Here is a 10,886-nt window from a genome sequence, read left to right as displayed (position 1 = left end):
GTAGTCATTTGCTTTCTGCATCTTGGATATTTCTTTCTGGTATTCTGGTTTCAACTGGTGCTCCTGTGTAGTCAACTTTCAGTTATCCATTCCTCTGAGAACAATCTGTTTTATCTCAGACTCCTTGAAAAAGCAATTACACTTGCCTTTGTATTTTACAATTTCACCCTGATATATTTAGGTGTTGATTTCTTTTTTTTTATTTATCTTATTTGGGATTCATTGTGTCTTTAATATCACGGATGTAAATGTTATTGACCAATTTTTGGAAATTCTCAGCCATTATCTTTTTAGATATTGCATTGCCCATTTATTGTCTCCTCTCCTCTTTTTAGATATTGCGTTGTCCATTTATTGTCTCCTCTTTTCTTAATATTCCACTTCAACAGTCACTAAGTGAGCAGGTTTGAATCTGTTAGGTACCCCAGAAAAGTCCAAGTTCTTTTATTCCAGTCTTTTGGAGTCAGACCTAGTGTTGGGTGGGACATTTTGATTAGATTGTTTCCATGGACATGACCCCACCCATTCAAGGTGGGTTTTAATCTGCTTGCTGCAGTCCTTTAAGGGAGATACACTTTGGAGAAAAATCAGAGCCAAGAAAATGTAAGAAAGAATAAAAATGCAAAGAGAGATATTTTGGATCGAAGGACCAGCAGACGTCACCATGTGCCTTCCCATGTGACAGAGGAACCCTGGATGCCAGCAGTCTTTCCTCTGAGACTGAGTCCTTTATCCTCTTGTTCATGCCTTAATTTGTATATTTTCACAGCCTTAGAATTGTAAGTTGTAACTTAATAAATCCCCTTTGTAAAAGCCAATCCAATTCTGGTATATTGCATTCCCAGCATCTTTAGCAAACCAAAACCCTAAGCTTTCTCATTCCTGAATACTCTATACCTCTTACCCACTTTGTATTTTCCAGTTTTTTGTTTCTATGTGCTTTATTCTAGATAGTTTCTTCTTATCTGTCTTCTATTTTCCTAACTGTCTTTATTTTAATCTACTTTTAGATCTTCATTTAGTTTCTAATTTTTGTTACTGAAATTTTCATTTTCTATATTTTGATTTTTTAAAAAGTATGCAATGCCAATGTTTATATTTCAGAATTTCTTACTGAAATTTCAAGTGTGGTCTTATCTCCATGAGTGTAGTAAGAATAATGGTTTTGTGGTCTATGCCTGATAATTACAATATCTGTTCCTTCTGGTCTTGCTAATCTTGTCTTGTTATGTGTCTCATTATTTTTCTTTGCTGGCATCACATCCAAAAATACTTTTCGATATAAATTAAGGCCTATAATAGTGTTATTTTCTTTCCGAGAGAATACAATAGTCAAAGTCTTTGCAACAACAGAATTTTACTAAAAGAGATCAACTGAGTTAAGGGACTATTTACAGAGTGTTGTGGGGTAGAAAGCTAATGAAGGATATTGAGTCATCCAATCTGAGTTTGGAGGGACAATTGGAGACAGTAGTGGGAGGGCTGCGTGTCAGGCACTTTAGTAGTTGCTGGGATTGGGTAGAAGAAGATATATCCTAATTCCTCTTTCCTCCAACCCTCTGATCCTCTGACCACGATTTCCTTTGTTCAAAAGCAACTGGAAGCCAGAGAACAACAGCATCTGTGTAGTGCAGCAGTTAGGGGTCAGCCCCACCCCTTCTACTGTCGCTAAAACATAGAGCAGGGCAAAGAAGGGCAGAAAATAGATCCAGAGAGCTAATGTATAAAAACAATCACAGTGGACATATTTTTATTTCTGCCAGGCCCCTGATTATGCAGGACATCCAGGCCAAGGCTTGAGTTTTGCTGCAATCCGTAGGTAACCTATTGGAATGTAGTCCAACCTCTCAATGTCAGGGTATAATCCTCCAGGCCAGACCTCAGAGGAATGTTTGATATTGGTCTCATGTCTTGGAGGATACCACACCCCATCCTCTGCTCATTGAGTTCATTAAAAGCAAATCTCCACCTTTTGGGTTGCCTCCAATCAATCTGTAAATCCTTAAGGGCAGAGGCAAAGCTCAGCTCTAATGCTCTCTGATCTCCATGCGGTGATTACTTTCTCTTAACTCTGATGTTTTAACCAGGAATTTTCTTCCAGGGAAGTAGGGTTGTGGGGAGGATCCAACTATTTTATTGGTCTTCAGTTGGAGGGCTGGGCTAAAGTAAATGTAGGCACGCCATGACTGGTGAGCCAAATCCAGTCAATGTCTTATTCATAAACAAAGTTTTATTGGAACACAACCACACCCGTTTATTCACATATCGTCTATGTATTCATGCTACAATAGCAGAATTGAGTCGTGCAACAGAATCAGTGGGGTACGAAGCCTAAAAGTATTTACTGCTTAGGCCTTTACAGAAAAAATTTGCCCTGGTTTACATGCTCACCATTTTCAGAAGCCAACCATCCTACTGACAAGAATATCTAACCGATATATAATGCACACTTCCAACTGAAGTGTGAAGCATCTTTATATATACCATCTAATTAAATTTTAATGGCAAAGTTGACTGGGTTGAGGTTTTCCTTTATTATTATTGATCTAATTATAGTGATAATAATGAGTGTTCAGTGTCCAAACTGGAGTTAATTGGAAGGAAAATAAGTAGAAAGAAGTGGTTTAGATAACTGGAAAACCTAATCAATGGTCACTGGTAGAGAGAAATAGAAAACTATAACTTTAAAATATTAAAAATCTTAATAAGAGATTTAATTAAATGTGCACAAAATAAACAAGGTTTATAAAGATTTAAATAATATTTTGATAGTATCAAGCACCTACTGTGTGGCTGAAAATGTGCTAGGGATTTTTATATGCATTATTCCAATGAGTTCCAGTCTCAGTTGAAGTAAACTGTAACTATTTCATTTTACAGATGTCCTGACTTAGATCCAGAAAGTTTAAGCAACTTAACTGGGATCTCACAGCTTGCAGATCATAGTCTTGGGAACTGGGTCTACTTTAGAGTAAAAACATAAGACGGACAAGGAGAGACATTTCACATCCTTCCTTCAGATGACATGGCTGGGTGGCACTGATAGGTTTTGTGTATACTGAGCATAAAAATAATCCCATCTCTGACTTTTGGTTTCAGTTTTATACTAGGAAAAAAATCAAATGACAGAGGCAGAAATATTTCCTTCTGAGAAACAGTAGGACAAATCTGATTGATTTGGGCTGAGGGATACTGACAATTCAACAGTGGCCAGCTGAAGTTGCCTCTACACCTGAAGTGTTTAAGCCTAGCCTCGAGCACTGCAATGAGCTTGCACCTGCTGCCTGAATCCTTTGCTGTTCTTCAGAAGTACGATGAGTCTTTGAGGTACCTTATGATGCTTTTATGTATTTATTATGTTCATGAATCTCAAGGAAGTGGAAGTCATGCTTGGAGGCTTCAAATAAACTACAGCTAGACTCTGGGAAAATCTAATTGCATTTTTAAAAATTGTACTTTTTTGTGTATTCTTTATAAAACATTTTTTTGTAAATTCCTAGGAGACTATTCCTTAGCCTGAACTGAACAACTAGAAAGTTTTTTTGTCTCTTTAAATCCAATTGATTTTTATGTTTCTGAGCCTCTCTAATGTCTTAAATTGCTTTCCAAGCAAGATACTTGTACTTAGGAATTTGTTTTGCTCTAACTTTGCCAAAGATTTACCCTGAGTCTCAGGCCAAGCAGGAACTCATTTAGCCCCCAGAAGGACAACTTTATCTTTGTTGGTAATAGAAAATGGGGTTGTTGTTGTTGCAGAAGCCTTACAGGCTTAAGTTTAGCAGCTGTGAGCACTGCAATGGGTTTAAAATGTTTTTGTTCTTAAAAGTAAGTCAAAAAAGAACAAATGTATAATTAAATTCTAAATAATGGCATACTATCAAGCATGTCTATATTTTGTAATTAGTCTGAGATAAAAAGTGAGCCATGGTAGTTATTTGAACTTCCAGTGTTAGAGTGCTTCATCCTCTCCTTCCCAATTTTTGGTTCCATCTTCCAAGTTTGTTACCGTGCAAAATATTACACATTAAAAGAGAGAAATAGAGAGGGAAGAGAGTGTAGAAAAGGTCAGTGCCTTTAAATAAGGGAATCTGTCAAATCTTAGGACATCACTGGAGAATTAATTACTAAGATATTCAAATATGTGATCTTAACGTAACATGAAGATTATTGAAAATTGACCTCTATGTTTTTGATATCCTTTTACAAATATGCAGTAAATATATTTTCTCTAGAAGGATTGGGACCAGTGCTGCTATCATGTTTAACACAGCTTGAAAACACTGAAAAATATCTTTGTGGCTTACATTTATGTCTTCCTTAAGACAAAAATAAAATGAAGTGATAGCTTAGACTATTTTTGATATAATGATGAAATGGCCTTACATGTTATTAAGGGTGAAGGAAAGGATGCTGAATTTTAACTTCGCTTGCAATAATTTTCTGTTTCAAATCCTCTTCCAGTTAATAAACTCCCTGCTACAACCACCCCACTACCCAAGGCTAACTATACTACCCTGACTTCCAACATCATAGATTAGTTTTGCCTACTGTGGAACTTTACATATGCACAGCATGCCTCATTTGTGTCTGTCATCTTTCACTCATGAGACTTATTCATGTAGTTGCATTTAGGTTTAGTACATTCATTCTCAAGGGTATAGTACTCATTGTGCTACTATACAAAAATTGACTTATTAATTTTATTGTTGAAGGATATTTGGTTTGCAGGGCCACTGCTAGGGAATGTCTGGTCCTGAACAAACAGTTTTTTGCAAGGTCCCTTTGATGGTGTCTCACAGGTTCCTCAGGCTCTGCTTACTTTCTTCATTCCTTCTTCCTTCTGCTGCTCAAATGGATAATTTAAATTGTCTTATCTTCCAGTTCACTTATTCTTTCTTCTGCCAGCTCCAATCAGCTATGAAACCCCTCTTGGAATTTTTAATTTCTGTTACTATATTCTTCATCACCGTTTGGTTGTTTTTTTGTAATTTCCATCTCTCTACTGATAGTTTCTTTTGTTCATATATCATTTTTGTGATTTACTTTAGTTCTTTGTCTATGTTTTCCTTTAGCTCTTTGAGTATATTTAAGACCATTTTACAAAGGTCTTTATGTGGCACATCCCAGTCTTGTCCTCCTCATTGATAGTTTCTAATCCTTAATCCTCTCCTTTGCTAGGCCATTTATTCCTGTAGTTTTTTTTAATGAGTTTTAGTCTTTTATTGAAATCTGGACATTCTTAATATCATAATATGTTATCACCAGCATTTAGATTCTGGCATATCTGTTCCTTAAGCTTGTCTCTAGTTATGACAAGCTTTCCCTGAGAACCAGTAGCTGACAAAAAAAAAGAAAAAGGAAAAATAGAAAACACTCTTTCTGGTCTTTGCAGATTGATCTGTTACTTCTTCAGGGCTTATCCATATGAAGTGCTTAGAAAATAGCTCCAGACCAAAGCATAAGGGTCTCCCTCACCCTTTCTGTGCATGTATCTTGCCTTAGACATACACATATGGCCCTAGGAATTCCCTCATTTACACGAATACAAATGATACTTCTCTCCTAGGAAACAGTTACCTCATGTTCCTGGGTACTGCACCATATGTTCTATAGCCAGCCATCCCTTGCCTTGCCAGCAGCATGACCTGAGTGCTGTCTCACAGTGTTCTACAGGAGAGCTCTGTGAGATGCTTTGTATACTCAGACAAGTTTTGGGACAGCAAGTTCCTTCCAGCTACCACCAGACAGATAGCACCAAACATACATGCTACCCATATGTGCACAAGGATTACTCTGCTTCCCCAGGACTGGGACCAGTGATTCGTGTGCTAGAAGAAGTACAGGCCAGCTCTCTGCCAAGCCAGTGAGGGCTGGGTGAGGAGCTAGCCAGGTGTCAGGATGTACCAATTTTAAGTAGCTTTTTTCTTGATTTGGCACTTGTTCTGTTACTGAAGTCCTTCGCTGTTTTCTGAAAATATGTTTCTGCCAGTTCTTGCTGGTTGTTCAAAGTTTCTATGGGGGGATGCAGCCCTGAAGTGTCTTATTCTGCCATCTTGAATGGGGCAAGGCCTCCCTTCGACTCTTTAGATTGAAAACTCTTCCACTGCAATCCTAGAATGTGAAATCTTTCAAACTTAATTATGTACTTGATTTCTATATCCCCTCAACAAGGAGGATGATAAGCTAGAGTTTCATTGGCAAAGTTGGTAATGTGGTCCCGTTCACGCAAGAGATGTCCCTGCATTTTATAGCATGGCTTAAGAGCAAACAGGGAAGTATTATGTCATTTACCTATTGAAAACAAGACAGGCTATAGATCAGAAGATCATCAGTATGGCAAGGCCATGGGAGAGATATGCATTACTACCACAGGATGAGTGCTTGACATGCTGTATGCAGTCTATGGGGGTGGGTTGAGGGATTGCACAGGTTGTCATTGACAGGATGTGTGCTGCCACTCTTGCCATTCTTAGGTGCTTTAGACTAGAGGTGGCACTGAGGTAAGAACATGGATAGATGAGAACTGTACATGGACCTATGTAGGTGAATCAAGTACAAGAGTTGTCAATAGTTCTGTGTCTATCATGAGTCACCCCAAATCAGTATGCTAACACCATTCTGGTGAATGAATCTCTCATGACCCTTTGAAAAACGTATTATGACAGCTAAGTAGTCCCGTACTTCTTTGGGGTATCTGTGCATGCAGTAGAAGGTTGGAAAGCAACAAGAAGGAGAGAAATAGAGACCAGGACCCTGGTCCTAGGCTCACGCACACCACCTGGATTAAGAAATATTGATTATCTGTACTTTCACATCACCCATTGTGCTGCCTATGAATATTGACTTCCAATGACTCTCTCAAAGGTTGTTTCTGTACTTCATTTATTATGACCATAAATGGAAGTTTTACCCATAATATGCAGGAAAATAAGTAAATAATTTATGTTCTAGTCATGTTAAAATTTTATAGGGTAAGCAAAGAAAATGTATCTTTCAACAATGCCTTCACTTGAACTCTTTTGACTGTAATTACTGTAATCCTAAAATGTGATATTAATTAAGTCCTATCTGTTCAGTTATTAATCTCAGTTGTTGTTGTTTTTTTCAATTCTAGAATTCCTATTTGATTATTTTATTGAATGAGAAATTCACTGGTGAAAGTCTCTATCTTTGTCTCAATTTTCTTGATTATCTTATAGTATCCGTTCATTCTGATATTTACATTATGAGTGGCTCAGTTTCTATTTCATCTTTTTATTTTAGTTTTTGATCATGTGGTCCTCAATGCTGGTATCTCTTTTGCTTGTATGCTGGACATTGTGTATGAGATTAGGTGATGTTATCTTTCTCCAGAGCTGATTTAATTTTCTTCCTCCAGGCAATAAAGCAAGGCTGATCATCTTACTCTAGACCACAGTCCCTTGTTTCAGAGTTTGTTAGGACTAATCCATTTTCAATTTCCCCTTTTTTCAATGGGATAGTCTTTTAGGGTCTAATCAGAAGCTCTGAGTTGTTTGCCAGGAATCTTCACCTTGGCAGACCCTGACCTCTAACCTCATCTCTCCAGCATCACAAGACTTTAAATATATTCTCTTTGCTTCCCATTTGTCCTCTTGGTATCTAGCCTATGCATACGCAACTTAGATATCATCAACTAATGCCTCAAGAGAAAATTGTACATAGAATTTCTAACTTGCATCTATATACTTTCTTCCTCTCTAGAATCAAGGCCCTGCAAGTTTTGGCATCACCAAACTCTAACTTCTACTTTCCCATCCTGATGAAATTGCTACCAGCTCCAGTTATGCTTTCTGCCTATATTCCCAGTGCTACAAATTGGCATATGTTCCAGGAAAAAATATTGAGTTAAATTCTAGTTTTGCCTCAATGACTTTAATTTGTGATATTGACCCTTCAATTCCTGTCTTCCTGGGCTAATTTATGATGCCTTCAAGCAGTTATTTTTTTTATTTATTAAAAATAAAATCAGCTCTTATTGTTTATCTCAGAGAGAGGATAAATCTGAAGCATGCTCCATCATGGACACATTTTGAAGGAAATCACAGTAATTCTTAAAACAATCCTTTGAGCTTGCCACCCCTGGGGAATTTCACTGGCCCTAGTTGGTACCTAGTACCAACTTTTCTCCATCAACCATCCCGCCTTTTTCTTTCCCCTCTCTATTTCTTTTTCTCTGATTTTTATTTCTTCCTCTTTGGCAATGGTAATAAATTCTCCTGCCTATATCATGCAGAGTACTGTTGCTCCCTTTTTGAAGCCTTGAACTCTATTGTCATTCTAGCTGACAGGACCTGTTTTCCTTGTCAACACCTTAATTCTCCAAGTGAAGACGTTTCCGCTTTGAGAGGAATTCTAATCTAGATGTTATGACAATTCTTTTTCTTTTCTTTTTTCTTCCAAATTACTTCACATGACTCTATCAGTTTTGATATAAGCAGTGCCAAATCCCAAAGAGATTGACATGGCTTGGTGGAAGGAAAACATTGTCCTTAAGTCCAAAGTATGCATTTTCAATGTATCTTGTTCTCAATTTGAAAAGCACTGTTTCATGTATTCTACTATGTTTTAATATCTTTGAGAATATTTAAAACTTAAAACCTTATTTGAAACTTCTTAAAAATCCAAGAAGGAAATTACATGTATTTATATATTTAAATTGACTTTCAACTGATACCTTGATACTATACTATCTAAGTAAGGTCTCGTTTCAACTATATTATTTTCTTACATCAGTGCTCTGGATTCACTTAGACTACTTATCATTTCAGCATATTATGAATGTACATATGCTGTGCACTCATTCAACAAATGTTTATCTAATGCTTCATTGCCAGGGATTGTATCAAATGCTAGGCAAACAATGGTGACCAAACATGTACGGTTTCTGTCCTCATGGAACTTACCATCCTGTAGGAGTAACACGTATTAATAAAATGACATAAAATACAAATGACAAGCTGTGATAATTGCTGAGGAGTAAATGTGCCATCTCTGTGAAAGCGTGTAATAGAAGGATCTGATATTGACTGGGAGCTGCTAAACAGAACCTTCTCTTTATGTTGGAATGTGATCTAAGGTTACATGTGTTTTCTACCATTATCTTAATTAATCAACAAATTTAAATGATATTCCCTCACAATTGGATGAAAGCTTTGTTCAGAATATAGCACAAGATTTCTAATCATTTCAAAATCATCACATTAATAGATTTCCATACTGTAGGGGAGGTATCTACAAGCTTACATATTGTGTGGATAGGATGCCCTTTATCTTAAATATTACCCTTTTTAATGGCACAGGTGGGTGGTGTACAAATAGAGAAAAAAGAGAAATCTTTGTTACATAGTACTGAGGAAATTTTGATATTTTATATTCTTTTTGAAAATTCAATTATGTTCCAAGGTGATGATGGATGGAAGGAAGTATGTGCTGATATTTTGAGGGCAAATCACATTTACTCCTGGTCCTTAAGCATAAAATTCACCATATGTGCAAAAATGAAGAAGCTGAATATCTCAGATGGGAATACCTGCCAAACACTATTGTCACTCAAAATGCTACTAATTTTGTTCTTGCAGCTTTGGCAAGGAAGCAGTACAAACAAAGTCACGGAGGCATTTGATGTATATAGTGTTCTCGGACAGTGGCAAGCACAACAGTGAATACCAGAAGAGTTTCAGTGGATTAGGAGAGAATAGATTGTACCTAGATCATGGGTTGAGGGGAATCTTGCTAAGAATTAAAATTTGGTAAGTAGGCATTGAGGAAGCCATTGAAACTGGTGTGTGTGTGTGGAGGAAAATATCAGATTTTTGGGAAGATAACTCTGAGAAAACTGAGAAAGTGGATTTAAAGGAAGAGAGTTACAGACTCCCAGCTGATTATAGTCTGATAAGGTGTGATACTTAAGAGTTTCAGAAATATCACTTCTGATTAAGACAATCCCTCTTTTTTCACTGGAATAAGCTCAACAATTGGGGGAATTTTATGAATCTGCTAGGAAGGAGTGACAGAGATTAAAGCAAACATCTCAACTTTTTGCACAATTCATGTATGTTTAATAACTTTGGGTCTTTTAGGTGATTTTCATATTACTTCAAATATTAAATGCTGTTACTTTTTGCTTTTCAACTCCCTCAAATCCTACTGCCTCCCAATTTAAGAGTATATTAATCCCTATCTTTATAATTTACTACAGGGCCCTGCACAGTTCTGAGGTAAATCATTTCAGAAGACTCCCTAATTAAAATGAAAACCCATTGTGTCACTATGCCTGGAGGAGCTAGAGTAACGTGCATTTGAATGTTTGTTTGAATATAGCTTTTAGGCTATTGACAAAAATTTGAGACTGAGGCCAAGCATAGCAGCATGGGCCAGGAAAAGACCAAAGCTAGGTATGAATATTTACTGACAGGCAGTTAAAGCAAACAGCCACTCTGCTTTTTTTTTTTTTTTTTTTTTTTTTTTACTGTCCTGAATATTTGCTTCTTATTAATCTTTAAGGATGTATTCTTCCTTTGCTGAATCCATTATTAAACAGGGAACAGACATTGTGTTAGCATTGTTTGTTCTTGCTCAGATTGTTGGTGAAGAAATGTGTTAGATGTGGTTATAAGGAGTTGAATTACTTTTTAAATTATGTACATTTACAAGTATAATAAGATTTCTAATAAGACATCTTTTTAAAGATTTTTTTAGGTGAAAAATGTATATCTTAACTGTAAATTGTAAAAAATGAGCTAAAAAATTTTCTAAAATCTGTCCCCGGCTTCCTGAGAGTTTTAATAGAATTATAAAAGCAGTCATACAGATGGGTTATGTGATATAAAAAGTACACTGGATTTTGCATTTTATGGGCAAGCTAA

At 36.6% G+C, this 10,886-nt stretch overlaps 1 long non-coding RNA gene across 1 annotated transcript; it reads left to right on the top strand.

Annotated features, from left to right (window-relative positions):
- The first annotated feature begins 3,106 nt into the window (after positions 1–3,106).
- On the top strand, positions 3,107–10,364 carry LOC143660717 (uncharacterized). Its single transcript, XR_013164206.1, has 3 exons — positions 3,107–3,327; positions 9,600–9,770; positions 10,220–10,364. It is a non-coding gene; the product is annotated as an uncharacterized LOC143660717 (long non-coding RNA).
- The last annotated feature ends 522 nt before the right edge of the window (positions 10,365–10,886 follow it).

This window comes from Tamandua tetradactyla, chromosome 2 (assembly GCF_023851605.1).
Source record: "Tamandua tetradactyla isolate mTamTet1 chromosome 2, mTamTet1.pri, whole genome shotgun sequence".
NCBI classification, from domain to species: Eukaryota; Metazoa; Chordata; class Mammalia; order Pilosa; family Myrmecophagidae; genus Tamandua; species Tamandua tetradactyla.
This window is presented reverse-complemented; position numbering and strand designations above follow the sequence as displayed.